This window comes from Lipotes vexillifer, unplaced genomic scaffold, assembly GCF_000442215.2.
Source record: "Lipotes vexillifer unplaced genomic scaffold, Lipotes_vexillifer_v1.1 scaffold129, whole genome shotgun sequence".
Taxonomy (NCBI): Eukaryota; Metazoa; Chordata; class Mammalia; order Artiodactyla; family Lipotidae; genus Lipotes; species Lipotes vexillifer.
Window position 1 is genome coordinate 1307268 of NW_006777287.1, and position 19385 is coordinate 1326652.

A 19385-nucleotide genomic window follows, 5' to 3' on the forward strand; every position below is an offset into this window, starting at 1 on the left:
CTGGCACAAAAACAGAAAGATAGATCAATGGAATAGGATAGAAAGCCCAGAGATAAACCCCCGCACATATGGACCCCTTATTTTTTTTTTTTTTTTTTTTTTTTTTTTTTTGGTACGCGGGCCTCTCACTGTTGTGGCCTCTCCCATTGCGGAGCACAAGCTCCGGATGCGCAGGCTCAGTGGCCATGGCTCACAGACCCAGCCGCTCCTCGGCATGTGGGATCTTCCCGGACCGGGCACGAACCCGTGTCCCCTGCATCGGCAGACGGACTCTCAACCACTGTGCCACCAGGGAAGCCCTGATATGTACCTTTTGATTGAAGGTTCTCGCACATTCATTACATTCACAGGATTTCTCTTCTGTGTGAGTTCTCTGATATATAATGAGCTTTGTCTTTTCTTGGAAGGCTTTGCCACATTCGTTGCATGTATATGGTTTATCACCTGTGTGAGTTCTCTGATGTATATGCAGTGCTGATTTCTCTCTGACGGATTTGCCACATTCATTACATTCAAAGGGTTTCTCTCTTTTGTGTGTTGTACTTCTGATGTACACTGAAGCGTGCCTTCTTGTTGAAGGCTTTTCTGTATTCTGTACATCTGTAGGGTTTTTCTCCTACATGAGTGAACTGATGAGCAATAAGGAGTGAATTCTTGCTGAAAGTTTTTCTACACTCAGGAAATTAACAGATTTTCTCTCCAGCTTGAGTTATATTATGCTGAACAAAGAATGGGTTATGCTTATGACCTTTCCCACCCACATTATGGTCATGGGATTTCATTCCATTATTTTTCTCAAGCCTGCCATGAATTAATAATTTTCCACATCCATTACATTCATAACATTCTGAGCTGCAAAGCCTCTATTATGACCGAGTAAACCCTAATTATCTTGAAAACTTTTCTGAGTCATATATATAGGGAGTGTGTAATGAAGAAACCACCCCTGTGCTCTGAGGAAGTGGGTTTACAAATCCATTATATTTGTGACCTCTATCCTTAGTCAAATTTTTCTCATTAATGGATATAGCTTGCCTCAGGTGTCTGTTTTGGTTTTTCTGGTACCTCTCCAGCTGGTCAACTTGCCAGACTTCTAGAAAGAAGAATAATAAACCATACCGTGTGAATACACCTTTTGTCAGAAGCAGACCTTTGTAGAGTTGACTTTTATTTTCTTTTGACTAGATACCAGTCAGAAAGAAATTCGAAGCACATGTCTCTCCTATATGCTGAGCTTAAGGGGAAAAAAGCTCAAATTGCTCTAATAGATATTGGAACAGGAGAGTAACAATAAATATAAGTGACTTTGATTGTTTAAGAAAAGTACCTTATAATTGAGGAGAGAAAGTGAAAATAGGTTTAGGTAGCCACTGAGTAGGAAAAAAGGATTTTTTGAAATGGTATCAGATCTAGGATTTGGAGGGAGGGGACTCAAAATAGGATGGAAAGAGCCTTTCAGGAAGGCTGAAAATAACTGAGGTGACCAAGAGAAGAAGCAGAAGGACAAGGCCAATTATAGTCAAGTTCCTCTCCATCTCGTTCCAAGATTACCATGAGACAGTAACTCACAAAACTAACAATTTGGAGTTAGAAAAAAAAAAGTTCATATGCTTTAGGAAGATATTTCTGAGCTTTAAGAGATGTCTGACACTCACTGACACACTGGAGTCTTACCCTCATCATCTCCCACCTATTCATTTCTTATTTACCTGTACAACTCGAACTTGAGATTTCTCTCTCTATGATCCAAAGTCCTCTCTTCTCCAAAGAGGTAATCATATCTACTTCAGTAACAGGATACCCTGTAATGGGAAATGATACAAGACTTGCGCACATCTGTGTGGGCTTCAGGGCCTCAAAGTAATTAGTAAGGTACATTTAAATAAGCATTAAGTTTCACATGAGAGGTGAAAATACAAACACCTTGTTCAGTCTAAGAGCAATTTAGAATCTTTAATTCCTCAGAAATAGACTCACAGACATAGAAAACAAACTTATGGTTACCAGAGGGGAAAGAGAGGGGGAGGAGGGATAAATTAGGTGTATGGGATTAATAGATACAAACTACCATACAGAAAATAGATAAGCAACAAGGATTTACTGTATAACACAGGGAACTATATGCAATATCTTATAATAACCTATAATGGAAAAGAATCTCAAAAAAATATATGTATATATATAACTGAATCACTTTGCTATACACCTGAAACAAGTACAATATTGTAAATCAACTATACGTCTATAAAAAAATTTTTTTATAGAATCTTATGGTTACCAAAGTGGAAAGGGAGTGGGGGAGGGATAAATTAGGAGTTTGGGATTAGCAGATACAAATTACTATATGTAAAATAGATAAACAACAAGGACCTACTGTTTAGCACAGGGAACTATATTCAATATACTGTAATAAACCATAATGGAGGGACTTCCTTGGTGGTCCAATGTTTAAGACTCCATGCTTCCACTGCAGGGGACGCAGGTTCAATCCTTGGTCAGGGAACTAAGATCCCATATGCCGCGTGGCACAGCCAAAAAAATGAAAAAAAAATAAACACGATGGAAAAGAATATGAAAAAGAATATATATATATATATATATATATATATATATATAAAACTTAATCACTTTGCTGTACACCAGAAACTAACACAACATTGTAAATCAACTATACATCAATAAATAAAAATAAGAATCTTCAGTTCCTGGAACTTGAAGTCAAAGTATTACTACACTTCAGAGATGGAAAGTTGTTCTATTGGGTACACTATGAATTACTCAGGGAAGCTGTACTCACCCACAGAGACCAAATGGCTATACTTCTCCAGCATCACATCTTTGTACAGGGTTCTCTGAGTAGGGTCCAGATGATTCCACTCCTCCTGGGTGAAGTCCACAAACACATCTTCGAATGACACCAATCCCTGTAATTACATACTTCTATTCAATCAGTTTGATAAAAATTAAAATAATATATTATTTAAATTATTTATTTATTTATTTATTTATGCTGCATGAGGTCTTTCTTTTTTTTTCAGAGTTCAAATTTTTCCTATTGTCTTATTATTTTTTAACTTATTTGTTCATGGCAGGATCCTAAATAGCTTCAAGCATTGAAGTTGGGCTATATGTTTCTTTTTTTCTTTTAACATCTTTATTGGAGTATAATTGCTTTACAATGGTGTGTTAGTTTCTGCTTTATAACAAAGTGAATCACTTATACATATACATATGTTCCCATATCTCTTCCCTCTTGTGTCTCCCTCCCTCCCACCCCTCTAGGTGGTCACAAAGCACCAAGCTGATCTCTCTGTGCCATGCGGCTGCTTCCCACTAGCTATCTATTTTACGTTTGATAGTGTATATATGTCCATGCCACTCTCTCACTTTGTCACAGCTTACCCTTCCCCCTCCCCATATCCTCAAGTCCATTCTCTAGTAGGTCTGTGTCTTTATTCCTGTCTTACCTCTAGGTTCTTCATGACATTTTTTTTCTTAAATTCCATATATATGTGTTAGCATATGGTATTTGTCTTTCTCTTTCTGACTTACTTCACTCTGTATGACAGACTCTAGGTCCATCAACCTCCCTACAAATAACTCAATTTCATTTCTTTTTATGGCTGAGTAATATTCCATTGCATATATGTGCCACATCTTCTTTATCCATTCATCCGATGATGGATACTTAGGTTGTTTCCATCTCCTGGCTATTGTAAATAGAGCTGCAATGAACATTTTGGTACATGACTCTTTCTGAATTATGGTTTTCTCAGGGTATATGCCCTGTAGTGGGATTGCTGGGTCATATGGTAGTTCTATTTGTAGTTTTTTAAGGAACCTCCATACTGTTCTCCATAGTGGCTGTATCAGTTCACATTCCCACCAGCAGTGCAAGAGTGTTCCCTATTCTCCACACCCACTCCAGCATTTATTGTTTCTAGATTTTTTGATGATGGCCATTCTGACTGGTGTGAGATGATATCTCATTGTAGTTTTTTTTTTTGCCATCATCATGCCATCTTATTTAAAGTTCATTAATTTTTTAGATAGATGATACATGCAGAAGTTTCAAAATTTGAAAGTTAAAACATACATACAATAAAAAGCCTCCGTCTCACCCCTTCTCCTAGCCACCCAGGCTTCCTCTCTCCAGGCAGACACTATACTCTCTAGCTGCCCAGATAAGTTAGGAAATAGGACAATTTACAAAGTTCTCAAGGATCAAGGTTTATCACAAAAGAAAGGCACTTTTTTTTTTTGAGGGAGGAGAATTTTAAGCTCTTAAAGAAATTTGTCAAATGGATGCCTACACAGCAAATACTCTTGAGTAAAATCATGGAAAATAAACTCAGTAATATCTATGGACAACGTAGAGGAGTTCCTCATTTCTGAGCTCTTCATCTGTTTCAGAATTTAAAGAGATACTTTGTTGAATTCCCCAAATTCTGTCCCATTAAAAAAATCAAGAAGAACAGACTTGGACCTGGGTATTTTGAGGGAAAAATTTACTCCAAACCTCATTTATTTCTGCCCTCGAGGAACCTTACCTCCTGAGTTATGTTTAATTTTGAAAAGGACTACAACCTGATTTGATTCTAAGGTAATTCGTCCCCCAGATGAAGCGCTGTGTAACTGAATGGGGAAATCTTTTGGCTAAGATTGTTTAGTGTTATCTATTTACATATGACAGTGCAACTGACAAGAGTTTGTTTTGACATAATTACTATTTAGCTGTTCTCCTAGGCAGTAATTGGTCAACAGATTCAACTGCTTTTAGAGGCCACTCTTGGAATGTGAAAGTGGTGCCATGTGATCAGCATAAAAAGAGTCCTTCTCTTCTGTTGGCCAAATAGGTACCTTGGATTTGGAACTAGTACCAAATAGTCCAGGTACAAGTTAAACTCAGAGGGGGTTGTGTGCCACTGAAAAGATGCTATAGTTGTCAGAAAGTGAATCCTGTCAGCTCTGATTCTCAGACTAGTAGGGAATTAAATGTGGTAAAGGGGTATTAAAAACCTTGGGTCTACGCACATTATGTATTCTGGCCATAAATCATTGCCTGTACAATGAAGGACTGACACCATATCAATAATTGCCAGAAAAATTAAAACTTTCATTAAATGAAACAAAAAGCAACATTTGAACAGTTAAACCTCAAACCAGCCTGCTTTCCAGGGGGCATAAGAGGTGGAGTGACCCAGGCCTGGACCTTGTTGAGCAGAACTGGCATGGAATTTCGAGGAAATGAGAGGAGGAGAAATGGGTCTATATCTCATTTTTGTTTTTAATGGTCTTGGGGTCCATCTAGTTAATGGAGGTACAGATTTCTCCAAAAATCAGACCTGTAAATTGCAGTAGGTTAAAGAGCTCCCAGGACAGGGCTTCCTTGGGACCCTTGTCTGGCTTAAGACTTGTCTTAGGGAGTGTACTGGAAGCAAAACAAGAGCCCTTGTCCCGAAGCTGCAGCAGCAGAGCCGGGACTTGACAGAGATCTCTAAGTCACAGTTCCTCCCATCACAGTCCTGTGAAAACAAAGCCCCAGCCACCAAGTTCAGTCTAAGGGCCAGGCCTCCCACTGAGGTCTGTGAGAGCCCCTCCCCTGCCCCTCCTCCCCTGACATGTGTGAACCCAAGGCAGCTTTCTCAGAAGTACACAGAAACCACGTGCTTCCTTGCTAGTCTGCCTCTTTTTCTTGGCTCCCTAACAGTTCCTTCCCAGACATGGGGCAGAAAAAAAGAGGTTGGATTCTCCACCAGAAAGCTCTGTTTCTGTGTTTAATTGATCTCTAGTTCATGGTGGCAATGGCTCTTTAGCCCACCCTGGCCTCTTCTCATCTTTCAGCCAAATAGTTAATAACGTGTAAACAAATAAAGAGCTGTCCAAGGGGATCCAGATATTAAAAAACCCTGAGGTGAATCTTTTTTTTTAAGTTTTTCTATTTTTTAATTAATTTATTTTTTTACATCTTTATTGGAGTATAATTGCTTTACAATGGTGTGTTAGTTTCTGCTTTATAACAAAGTGAATCACTTATACATATACATATGTTCCCATATCTCTTCCCTCTTGTGTCTCCCTCCCTCCCACACTCCCTATCCCACCCCTCCAGGTGGTCACAAAGCACCAAGCTGATCTACTTGTGCTATGCGGCTGCTTCCCACTAGCTATCTACCTTACGTTTGGTAGTGTATATATGTCCATGCCACTCTCTCACTTTGTCACAGCTTACCCTTCCCCCTCCCATATCCTCAAGTCCATTCTCTAGTAGGTCTGTGTCTTTATTCCTGTCTTACCCCTAGGTTCTTCATGACATTTTTTTTCTTAAATTCCATATATATGTGTTACCATACAGTATTTGTCTTTCTCTTTCTGATTTACTTCACTCTGTATGACAGACTCTAGGTCTATCCAGCTCATTACAAAGAGCTCAAATTCATTTCTTTATATGGCTGAATAATATTCCATTGCATATATGTGACACATCTTCTTTATCCATTCATCCGATGATGGACACTTAGGTTGTTTCCATCTCCTGGCTATTGTAAATAAAGCTGCAATGAACATTTTGGTACATGACTCTTTCTGAATTATGGTTTTCTCAGGGTATATGCCCAGTAGTGGAATTGCTGGGTCATATGGTAGTTCTAATTGTAGTATTTTAAGGAACCTCCATACTGTTCTCCATAGTGGCTGTACCAGTTCACATTCCCACCAGCAGTGCAAGAGTGTTCCCTTTTCTCCACACCCTCTCCAGCATTTACTGTTTCTAGATTTTTTAATGATGGCCATTCTGACTGGTGTGAGATGATATCTCATTGTAGTTTTGATTTGCATTTCTCTAATGATTAATGATGTTGGGCATTCTTTCATGAGTTTGTTGGCAGTCTGTATATCTTCTTTGGAGAAATGTCCCATTTTTGGATTGGGTTGTTTGTTTTTTTGTTATTCAGCTGCATGAGCTGCTTGTAAATTTTGGAAATTAATCCTTTGTCAGTTGCTTCATTTGCAAATATTTTCTCCCATTCTGAGGGTTGTCTTTTGGTCTTGTTTATGGTTTCCTTTGCTGTGTAGAAGCTTTGAAGTTTAACTAGGCCCCATTTGTTTACTTTTGTTTTTATTTCCATTTCTCTAGGAGGTGGGTCAAGAAGGATCTTGCTGTGATTTATGTCATAGAGTGTTCTGCCTATGTTTTCCTCTAAGAGTTTGATAGTTTCTGGCCTTACATTTAGGTCTTTAATCCATTTTGAGCTTATTTTTGTGTATGGTGTTAGGGAGTGATCTAATCTCATACTTTTACATACATCTGTCCAGTTTTCCCAGCACCACTTATTGAAGAGGCTGTCCTTTCTCCACTGTACATTACTGCCTCCTTTATCAAAGTTAAGGTGACCATATGTGCATGGATTTATCTCTGGGCTTTCTATCCTGTTCCATTGATCTATATTTCTGTTACTGTCTTGATTACTGTATCCTTGTAGTATAGTCTGAAGTCAGGGAGCCTCATTCCTCCAGCTCCATTTTTCATTCTCAAGACTCCTTTGGCTATTCGGGGTCTTTTATGTTTCCATACAAATTGTGAAATTTTTTGTTCTAGTTCTGTGAAAAATGCCAGTAGTAGTTTGATAGGGATTGCATTGAATCCATAGATTGTTTTGGGTAGTAGAGTCATTTTCACAATGTTGATTCTTCCAATCCAAGAACATGGTGTATCTCTCCATCTATTTGTATCATCTTTAATTTCTTTCATCAGTGTCTTATAATTTTCTGCATACAGGTCTTTTGTCTCCTTAGGTAGGTTTATTCCTAGATATTTTATTCTTTTTGTTGCAGTGATAAATGTGAGTGTTTTCTTGATTTCACTTTCAGGTTTTTCATCATTAGTGTATAGGAATATCAGAGATTTCTGTGCGTTAATTTTGTATCTTGCAACTTTACCAAATTCATTGATTAGCTGTAGTAATTTTCTGGTAGTATCTTTAGGATTCTCTATGTATAGTATCATGTCATCTGCAAATAGTGACAGCTTTACTTCTTCTTTTCTGATTTTGATTCCTTTTATTTCCTTTTCTTCTCTGATTGCTGTGGCTAAAACTTCCAAAACTAGGTTGAATAAGAGCGGGGTGAGTGTGCAACCTTGTGGTGTTCCTGATCTTAGTGGAAATGCTTTCAGATTTTCACCATTGAGAACGATGTTGGCTGTGGGTTTGTCATATATGGCCTTTATTATGTTGAGGAAAGTTCCCTCTACACCTACTTTCTGCAGGGTTTTTATCATAAATGGGTGTTGAATTTTGTCAAAAGCTTTCTCTGCATCTATTGAGATGATCATATGGTTTTTCTCCTTCAATTTGTTAATATGGTTAATCACATTGATAGATTTGCGTATATTGAAGAATCCTTGCATTCCTGGAATAAACCCCACTTGATCATGGTGTATGATCCTTTTAATGTGCTGTTGGATTCTGTTTGCTAGTATTTTGTTGAGGATTTTTGCATCTATGTTCATCAGTGATATTGGCCTGTAGTTTTCTTTCTTTGTGACATCCTTGTCTGGTTTTGGTATCAAGGTGATGGTGGCCTCGTAGAATGAGTTTGGGAGTGTTCCTCCCTCTGCTATATTTTGGAAGAGTTTGAGAAGGATAGGTGTTAGCTCTTCTCTAAATGTTTGATAGAATTCGCCTGTGAAGCCATCTGGTCCTGGGCTTTTGTTTGTTGGAAGATTTTTAATCACAGTTTCAATTTCAGTGTTTGTGATTGGTCTGTTCATATTTTCTATTTCTTCCTGATTCAGTCTTGGCAGTTTGTGCATTTCTAAGAATTTGTCCATTTCTTCCAGATTGTCCATTTTATTGGCATAGAGTTGCTTGTAGTAATCCCTCATGATCTTTTGTATTTCTGCAGTGTCAGTTGTTACTTCTCCTTTTTCATTTCTGATTCTATTGATTTGAGTCTTCTCCCTTTTTTTCTTGATGAGTCTGGCTAATGGTTTATCTATTTTGTTTATCTTCTCAAAGAACCAGCTTTTAGTTTTATTGATCTTTGCTATTGTTTCCTTCATTTCTTTTTCATTTATTTCTGATCTGATTTTTATGATTTCTTTCCTTCTGCTAACTCTGGGGTTTTTTTGTTCTTCTTTCTCTAATTGCTTGAGGTGCAAGGTTAGGTTGTTTATTCGAGATGTTTCCTGCTTCTTAAGGTGGGCTTGTATTGCTATAAACTTCCCTCTTAGAACTGCTTTTGCTGCATCCCATAGGTTTTGGGTCGTTGTATCTCCATTGTCATTTGTTTCTAGGTATTTTTTAATTTCCTCTTTGATTTCTTCAGTGATCACTTCGTTATTAAGTAGTGTATTGTTTAGCCTCCATGTGTTTGTATTTTTTACAGCTCTTTTCCTATAATTGATATCTAGTCTCATGGCGTTGTGGTCGGAAAAGATACTTGATACAATTTCAATTTTCTTAAATTTACCAAGGCTTGATTTGTGAGCCAAGATATGATCTATCCTGGAGAATGTTCCATGAGAACTTGAGAAAAATGTGTATTCTGTTGTTTTTGGTTGGAATGTTCTATAAATATCAAGTGAGTCCATCTTGTTTAATGTATCATTTAAAGCTTGTGTTTCCTTATTTATTTTCATCTTGGATGATCTGTCCATTGGTGAAAGTGGGGTGTTAAAGTCCCCTACTATGAATGTGTTACTGTCCATTTCCCCTTTTATGGCTGTAAGTATTTGATGTATATATTGAGTTGCTCCTATGTTGGGTGCATAAATATTTACAATTGTTATATCTTCTTCTTGGATCGATCCCTTAATCATTATGTAGTGTCCTTCTTTGTCTCTTCTGATAGTCCTTATTTTAAAGTCTATTTTGTCTGATATGAGAATTGCTACTCCAGCTTTCTTTTGGTTTCCATTTGCATGGAATATCTTTTTCCATCCCCTTACTTTCAGTCTGTATGTGTCTCTAGGTCTGAAGTGGGTCTCTTGTAGACAGCATATATATGGGTCTTGTTTTTGTATCCATTCAGCCAATCTGTGTCTTTTGGTGGGAGCATTTAGTCCATTTACATTTAAGGTAATTATCGATATGTATGTTCCTATTCCCATTTTCTAAATTGTTTTGGGTTCGTTATTATAGGACTTTTCCTTCTCTTGTGTTTTTGTCTAGAGAAGTTCCTTTAGCATTTGTTGTAAAGCTGGTTTGGTGGTGCTGAACTCTCTCAGCTTTTGCTTGTCTGTAAAGGTTTTAATTTCTCCATCAAATCTGAATGAGATCCTTGCTGGGTAGAGTAATCTTGGTTGCAGGTTTTTCTCCTTCATCACTTTCAGTATGTCCTGCCACTCCCTTCTGGCTTGTAGAGTTTCTGCTGAGAGATCAGCTGTTAACCTTATGGGGATTCCCTTGTGTGTTATTTGTTGTTTTTCCTTTGCTGCTTTTAATAGTTTTTATTTGTATTTAATTTTTGACAGTTTGGTTAATATGCGTCTTGGTGTGTTTCTCCTTGGATTTATCCTGTATGGGACTCTCTGTGCTTCCTGGACTTGATTAACTATTTCCTTTCCCATATTAGGGAAGTTTTCAGCTATAATCTCTTCAAATATTTTCTCAGTCCCTTTCTTTTTCTCTTCTTCTTCTGGAACCCCTATAATTCAATTGTTGGTATGTTTAATGTTGTCCCAGAGGTCTCTGAGACTGTCCTCAGTTATTTTCATTCTTTTTTCTTTATTCTGCTCTGCAGTAATTATTTCCACTGTTTTATCTTCCAGGTCACTTATACGTTCTTCTGCCTCAGTTATTCTGCTATTGATCCCTTCTAGAGTATTTTTAATTTCATTTATTGTGTTGTTCATCATTGCTTGTTTCATCTTTAGTTCTTCTAGGTCCTTGTTAAACGTTCCTTGCACTTTCTCTATATTTCCAAGATTTTGGATCATCTTTACTATCATTATTCTGAATTCTTTTTCAGGTAGACTGCCTATTTCCTCTGCATTTGTTAGGTCTGGTGGATTTTTATCTTGTTCCTTCATGTGCTGTGTGTTTTTCTGTCTTCTCATTTTGCCTATCTTACTGTGTTTGGCGTCTCCTTTTTGCAGGCTGCGGGTTCATAGTTCCCTTTGTTTTTGGTCTCTGTCCCCAGTGGCTAAAGTTGGTTCAGTGGGTTGTGTATGCTTCCTGGTGGAGGGGACTAGTGCCTGTATTCTGGTGGATGCGGCGGGATCTTTTCTTTCTTGTAGCAGGTCTACGTCTGATGGTGTGTTTTGGGGTGTCTGTGGACTTATTATAATTTTAGGCAACCTCTTTGCTAATGGGTGGGGTTGTGTTCCTGTCTTGCTTGTTGTTTGGCATAGGGTGTCCAGCACTGTAGCTTGCTGGTCGTTGAGTGAAGCTGGGTGTTGGTGTTGAGATGGAGATCTCTGGGAGATTTTCGCCATTTGATATTACGTGGAGCTGGGAGGTCTCTTGTGGACCAGTGTCCTGAAGTTGGTTCTCCCACCTCAGAGGCACAGCTCTGACTCCTGGCTGCAGCACCAAGAGCCTTTCATCCACATGGCTCAGAATAAAAAGGAGAAAAAGTAGAAAGAAAGAAAGAAAGAAAGAAAGAAAGAAAGAAAGAGGATAAAAGAAAATAAAGTAAGATAAAATAAAATAAAGTTATTAAAATAAAAAATAATTATTAAGAAAAAATTTTTTTAAGTAATAAACAAAACAACAACAACAAAAAAAAACGGACGGATAGAACCCTAGGACAAATGGTGAAAGCAAAGTTATACAGACAAAATCTCACACAGAAGCATACACATACACACTCACAAAAAGAGGAAAAGGGGAAAAATAATAAATCTTGCTCTCAAAGTCCACCTCCTCAATTTGGGATGATTCGTTGTCTATTCAGGTATTCCACAGATGGAGTGTGCATCAAATTGATTGTGGAGATTTAATCCGCTGCTCCTGAGGCTGCTGGGAGAGATTTCCGTTTCTCTTCTTTGTTCGCACAGCTCCCGGGGCTCAGCTTTGGATTTGGCGTCGCCTCTGTGTGTAGGTCGCCGGAGGGCATCTGTTCTTCACTCAGACAGGACGGGGTTAAAGTAGCCACTGATTTGGGGACTCTGGCTCACTCAGGCCGGGGGGGAGGGAGGGGCACGGAGTTCGGGGCGAGCCTGTGGCAGGGGGGGCGGGGGGGGGGTTCTCCCGGGGAAGTTGTCCCTGGATCTCGGGAACCCGGCAGTGGCCGGCTGCACCGGCTCCCCGGAAGGGAGGTGTGGAGAGTGACCTGTGCTCGCACACAGGCTTCTTGGCGGTGGCAGCAGAAGCCTTAGCGTCTCCTGCCCGTCTCTGCGGTCCGCGCTTTTAGCCGCGGCTCGTGCTCGCTCGTCTCTGGAGCTCTTTTAAGCAGTGCTCTTAATCCCCTCTCCTCGCGCACCAGGAAACAGAGGCGAGAAAAAGTCTCTTGCCTCTTTGGCAGGTCCAGACTTTTCCCGAGACTCCCTCCTGGCTAGCCGTGGTGCACTAATCCCCTGCAGGCTGTGTTCACACCGCTAACCCCAGTCCTCTTCCTGTGCTCCCACCGAAGCCCGAGTCTCAGCTCTCAGCCCCGCCCGCCCCAACGGGTGAGCAGACAAGCCTCTCGGGCTGGTGAGTGCCAGTCGGCACCCATCCTCTGTGCGGGAATCTCTCCGCTTTGCCCTCCGCACCCCTGTTTTTGTGCTCTCCTCCGCGGTTCCAAAGCTCCCCGCCTCCACCACCTGCAGTCTCCGCACACGAAGGGGCTTTAGTGTGTGGAAACCCTTCCTCCTTCACAGCTCCCTCCCACTGGTGCAGGTCCCGTCCCTGTTCTTTTGTCTCTGTTTATTCTTTTTTCTTTTGCCCTACCCAGGTACGTGGGGGAGTTTCTTGCCTTTGGGGAGGTCTGAGGTCTTCTGCCAGCGTTCAGTAGGTGTTCTCTAGGAGTTGTTCCACGTGTAGATGTATTTCTGATGTATCTGTGGGGAGGAAGGTGATCTCCACGTCTTACTCTTCCGCCATCTTCCCCTTCTCTGCACCAGGTCTTAGTTGCAGCATGCTGGATCTTTGTTGCAGCATGTGGACTTCTTAGTTGCAGCATGCTGTCTTCTTAGTTGCAGCATGAGGACTTTAGTTGTGGCATGAGGGCTCTTAATTAAGGCATATAGGATCTAGTTCCCCAACCAGGGATTGAACCTGGGCCCCCTGAATTGGGAGCGTGGAGTCTTACCCACTGGATCACCAAGGAAGTCCCAAAATTAAAATAATATTTTTTAAGAAGGATATATTCTTAAGAGAAAAGCTACTGTTTAATCATTTCAAAGATGCCTTCTCTGAGATATTTGCAATACCTTTATCTAACAAAGGACTTTTATACTATAGAAACTATAAAGAACTCCTACAAATCAGTAAGATAAATATATATTTTTTAATAAATTTATTTATTTTCTTTATTTAGTTTTGGCTGCGTTGGATCTTCATTGCTCCACGCGGGCTTTCTCTAGTTGCAGCAAGTGGGGGCTACTCTTCTTTGCGGTGCACGGGCTTCTCATTGCGGTGGCTTCTCTTGTTGCGGAGCATGGGCTCTTGGCGTGCGGGCTTCAGTAGTTGTGGCACATGGGCTCAGTAGTTGTGGCTCGAGGGCTCTAGAGGGAAGCCTCAGTAGTTGTGGCACATGGGCTTAGTTTCTCCACAGCATGTGGAATTTTCCTGGTCCAGGGTTCAAACACGTGTCCCCTGCATTAGCAGGCAGATTCTTAACCACTGCGCCACCAGGGAAGCCCCCAGTAAGATAAATATAAACAATCCAATAGAAAAAGATTTGAACAGACACTTCACAAAAGATGATATATAAATGGCCAATTAACATATTTAAAGGTGCTCAAAATCATTAGTTATCAGGGAAATTACAAATTTAAACCACAATGAGATACTACTATATACCAACAGAATGGCTAAAATTAAGACCAAAAACCCAGATGTTGGTGAGGATGTGAAACAACTGGAACTCTCGTATATGGTGAGAATAGAATGGTACAGCCTCTTTGGAAAACATTGTAACTCAATCTACTATTGCTGAGCATACCCCTAACCTAGGACGCAGCAATCCCACTCCTAGGTAAATATCCAACAGAAATGAGCACATATGTTCACCAAGATATAAACAAGAATATTCATAGAGTATTATTTGTAATAGCCAAAATGGAAACATCCAGCAGCAGTAGAATGGATAAACAATTGTGATATATTTATATAATAGAATCACAGTAATGGAAAGAAAACAAACTACTGATATATAAAATAACAAGAATGAGTCTCAAAAACATCATGATAAATGAAAAAAAGCCAAACCCAAAGAATAATAACGTATGATTCCATTTATATGACATTCAAGAACAAGCAAAAATGATCTATGATGGTGAAAATCAGATAGTGGTTACCCATGAGTCAGGGGATAGCAGTTGAAAGGGGCATGAAGTAGGCTTCTGGGTGGCTTGTCATTTACTGTTTCTTGATTCAGGTACTGGTTACACAGGTGTTTCCAATTTGTAGAAATTCATGAAACTATATACATTATATACTTTTCTCTGTATGCTATGCTTCAATAAAATGTCTATCCCAAAAGACTTTTACCTAAGTTATATTTCCATAAAAGGTTTTTAAAATAGTAAGACAAAGATTTAAAAACCCACAGGAGGGCTTCCCTGGTGGCGCAGTGGCTGAGAGTCCACCTGCTGATGCAGGGGACACGGGTTTGTGCCCCAGTCCAGGAAGATCCCACATGCCGCGGAGTGGCTGGGCCCATGAGCCATGGCCGCTGAGCCTGCGCGTCCGGAGCCTGTGCTCCGCAATGGGAGAGGCCACAACAGTGAGAGGCCCGCGTACCGCAAAAAAAAAAAAAAAAAACCCACAGGAGAAAGGACAATGTATATAAAAGAACAACTCACAAAATAAATATAAAAAGGAAAAAATATGAAAAGATACTCAACCTTAACTGATAATTAAATAAACACAAACAAAAGAAATGAGATATTTTCAACTGTCCAATGGTAAGGATTAAAAACATGATAAAAGGATTAGGAAGGGTATTTTTATTCATTATTAGTGGAAGTATAAACTTGCACTAACTTTTCAAAAGGCAATTTGGCAATGTATATGAAAACTCAGAATGTACCCAGCTTTTGAACCAGAAATTTTAGAAATGCTCACCACAGTATACAAAGATAGATGACAAGAAAGGTCACTGCCACGGTGTGACAGAAATTACACAGAAGTCCTTGAAAATGGGGCTGATTAATAAATCATGTCATACGCATACAAGAGGAAAATATGCAGCTGTTAAAAATCTCTTTTCAGCTCCTGAGTCTTCCAAATTTTTGTTTAAACACAAATTACTTTGATAGTAAGAATTTTTAAAATTGCAACAGTGATACCTGGCACACAGGGTGTTGCAAGGTTTAAATATAATGTCTTAAGTGTAAGAATTTGTCACAATGTCTAGCATGAGATATCAATAAGTATTGTTTTCCTTCCCTGCCAGGTAAAGATGCAAGGTAAATAGTTTCGTATTTAAGAACTCAGGCTCTGCTCTCAGAGAGAACTGAATTCAGATATTGGCATTACCATTTATTAGATGTCATGATTAATTAATTTATCTAACCTTCGATAACTTCACCTATAAATAAAAATAATCGTAATACCTAACAAATTGGATTATTTGGGGAGTTAAATGAGCTTAATCATAAAAGTTACTCTTCCTACTGCCTGGCACATAACAAGCTTTCAGTAAATATTAACTGCTAATATTTGTATGTCAAAGTAAAAGGGTAGCTACAGGCATGGTTTGACTTTTTTTTTTATTGGAGTAAGTAGACTTTTGGATCCATGTAGTGAATTCAAACATGAGCAAACAAAATAGATGTCCCTTAGAGAACAGATTTGTGCTTGCTAAGGGGGGATGGGGAATGAGGAAGGGATGGATTGGGAGTTTGGAGTTAGCAGATGCAAACTATTATACATAGAATGGATAAACAACAAGGTCCTACTGTATAGCACAGGGAACTACAATATATTCAATATCCTTTGATAAACCAGAATGGAAAAGATATGAAAAAGAATGTATATATGTGTATAACTGAATCACTGTGTTGTACAGCAGAAATTAGCACAACATTGTAAATCAACTATACTTCAATAAAAATATAATCGCTATGTCCTAAAAGTGAAATATCTTCTACCAACAAGTATTCATTGAGTAGGGACTATCTCAGCTATGCCAGTGACCAGCTGTGCAACCCCACTGTCACTGGCTTATCCACTCTGGGACTCAGTTTCCTCATCTGTAAGATATGAATAATAATAGTATCCACTTCTTAGGGTGATTGTGAGGATTAAGGGGGTCATGCATATAAAGTGCTTAGTACAGTGCCTGGTGCAATGTAGACTCTTTATATGTTAGCCCCTGTTACTGCCACTAATATTATCATTCTCATCATCATCTGTATTATCATTATCATTACTATTACTACCATTATCAATATTATTACATAAAGTAAAAACAAGGAGTTGCAAGACAGTTTGTATATCATGAGCAAAATTTAGCAAAAGGAAGACGTATGTTAACTATATATGTATGTAAACATAAAGAACAAGGGAGAGAGAGAGAGAGAGATCGATGGAAATTAATCAAATATTCCATAGAATTGGTTATTTGGGATGAGTGAGATCATGAGATATTTTCTCCTTTCAGGTTGTACATTCCTAAAAGAATTTGAAGTTATGGTGCCACTTCTATATCATGAGATATATATGAGAGGGGAAAAAGTGACAAAACAATAGAAATTTTTTTGAAAGGGCAGAAGGGAAAGAACTGAATATAGTCAGGGGCATCATGAATTCCAAGCTTGAAAAGGAGAAGGGCAGACTTATGGGCTGCTCAGGCTGTGCTGAAGTCCCATATGAGAAAAAAATGTATTGGAAAATAATTTGAAAGGCATGGGGCTTACTGATTCTTCCTGATCATCACAGTTTTCTCCCTGAATTGAGCCAGAACATAAGAGAGCCCCTTGTGCTGTCATGGCTTTTGTTTCCTGAAGAGTTGCATCCCTTTAGTTCTGCCTCAGCAGGACACCCTTGGCTGACATGAAGACATATGTTATGCCACACACAGAGCAATCCTATCCCTGTATTTATCACAGGATCGCTGATGAGGACATGGCTAACCCATCAGAAAAATGTCTTGAAACATCAACGTCAGGAAATCTTTGCTGCTGAGAAGTGGCTCACTTTCTGTATATGGGTGAGATAAATAAAGCAAATGATTGTGTTTCCTTCCCTTTATGTCATGGCTTCCAGAAAGCTCAGAAAAATAACTATAACTCAACATAATTATGAAGGATCCTATGATCTACATATACACATTTCAATTTTGCTTTAGTTTTGCTCTACTTCCCTAGTCCTAACTTTTTATGTGTTTATACAGATACATTTTATGGTATAAATAATAATATACTAAAGATATAAGGCTCATTATGTGTGTGCCAGGCATTATTCTAAACACTTAATATTAATTCAATTGATATTCACAACAATGATAAAGGTGTAGGTATTATTATTACCGTCATCATCATCATCATCATCCCCATTTTACAGACGGGGAAACTAAGGCACAGAAAGGTTAGAGACTTGCCTAAGCTCACAAAGCTATTAAGGACATTTTGGCTCCAGAGTCTGTGCTCTTAACTACTACTGCTTCCTTGCTTCTAAGTGTCCTAACCTAGGTCGCAGGAAGAGGAGGCAATAACAACTTACCTGGAACTTAGTTATGTCTGACTTGCGGAGCGAGGGCAGTGGCCTAAAAAGGCAGATCTATTGAGAGGCGGGGAGAAGAAAACAGAAGAGTCGGGGATGGCATGGAAAACCCATATCGAAAGTTCACCAAATCATCAGGCTAGAAATCCATAAATGCCAGCTGGTAAAGTGGCCGTGCTGTAGCCAAGAAAAATGGGAAAGAACATTTGTTTTTCCCACAGATCCCCATCATTCAACAGCATCACCCTATCACAGACCTCATAAACCTCCCAACACTCAATCTCACCCAATACTGACTCCAGAGACCCACCCCCCATCACACACCCTACAGAACCCACCCATCACTCCAAATATTCCCGTCATTCACCCTACAGATTCCCCCATCACAGACCCCACAAATGCACCATCGCACACACACCCATCAATTACCTTACAGACCCTATCATTCATCCCACAGCCCCCCGTCACAGACACCACAACCCCAGTCACTGACTCCATAGACCCCATCACTCAGCTTACGGACCTCTCGTCACGTACCCCTGGAGACTCTTATTAGTCATCTCAGAGCACCCCTCCAAGTAATCACCCAGTAAATTCACATCTTTACAAAGCCCACACTCACCCGCTTCACTCTGCCCGCAGACCACCAGCCCTGTCTCACTTCCATTCTGAGTGAACCCTCTATCGTCCTTCATCCCCTGCTCTGATGTTAAGAACCGAATTCTTATTCTGGCGAGGTCTGCCTGGTGCTTCCAAAATCAGTCACAACTTCCTCCAACAACTACTTTCTTGGCCCTTGACCCCCACCATCGGTACAGTCTGTCCCTCTTCCTGCTCATGCGCAGTTGCTCTTCCTAATGCCACTGATGATAGTAGACCGTAGCATTGTTGCTAGTAGTGTTCTGTAATGGCCTTGACTGTATGTGGCTGGCCAGAAAAATGGTCGCACCAATAAACCTTCAAGGGAGCAGACATCTTTACAAAGGTTACCACTCTGTACAGCAGAGAAATGTGCCTCTTAAAGTTTAGAAGATATGGGATTTTGGGAATAATTTGAAAACTTGTGATAAGAGTGGAGCCCTAAAGGCTAGTGATGGGCGAGTTATACTCAAGTTTTGGGGGATTGATGAGAACTCATATGTACAAATGTACAGCTGAGGACCACAGACCCCCATGGGGAGATACCACTTCAGAAATGTGGGAGGGAGGCCTGGAATAATAGATCTCCCTGGGAACTATTACTGGGAAGAAGAGAGGCAAAGCTGGGAATGATACATTCCTCTAGAGATCAGTACCACTGGGGTGATGGGGAGAAAGTATGGGGTGGTAGTCCTCTCCAGAAGATAACATTAGGGAGATGGAGGAAAGCATAGACACTATTGGGCTAGGAGAGGTGAAGGCCCAGGTTGGTACACTCCTCTGTGAGAGATACCACTGGGGCAGATGGTGGGCGGGTGGGGACAGGGTACAATTCTGTACTCAGGGAGAGAGACGTGTGAAGAAAGTGGTACCAGTAAACATAAGTGCAGAGAGAGTTGGAGACAGAAGCCCAGGGGGAATTGGGGCAAG

The 19385-nt window shown here is 39.9% G+C and overlaps 1 pseudogene; it reads right to left on the reverse strand.

Moving 5' to 3' along the window:
* The window catches only part of LOC103088799 (zinc finger protein 182-like), a 20633-nt pseudogene extending 2122 nt beyond the window's left edge, over window positions 1–18511 (reverse strand).
* Between the last annotated feature and the right edge of the window lie 874 nt (window positions 18512–19385).